Consider the following 396-nt stretch of genomic DNA (forward strand, 5'->3'; position numbering starts at 1 on the left):
CTGCATGAACAATGCTTGCCCCCGGCAGCTGGGGGGCACGGCAGTGCTGGCAGTGGTGGGAGCATGGCAGCAGCAGTAAGCGGGAAGCTCCCACAGATGCCGCCAGCGCTGTTGGCGGTGGGGGAAGGGGTGGCGAGCTCTGACCAGGAGTCAACGACCACCCGCAGATGCCACTGCAAGTGACAATAGTGGCCAGCTCCCAAGGCTGGAGATAAGTAGGAGAACAAGCAGGAGGCTGGAGACAAGCCCCTGGAAATGAGCTGGATACATTCCCCTGCTCTCTCCTGTCTCCTGCTCCTTCTCTGCAACAGCCAGTGAGTGTGTGTGTGTGTGGGGGGGGGGGATGGAAGAGCAAACAGGGAGCTGGGAGAACAAAGGGTGGGGGGAATGAACGGG

The sequence above is a fragment of the Gavialis gangeticus genome, unplaced genomic scaffold, assembly GCF_001723915.1.
Source record: "Gavialis gangeticus isolate Ggan-Ray unplaced genomic scaffold, GavGan_comp1, whole genome shotgun sequence".
NCBI lineage: Eukaryota > Metazoa > Chordata > Crocodylia > Gavialidae > Gavialis > Gavialis gangeticus.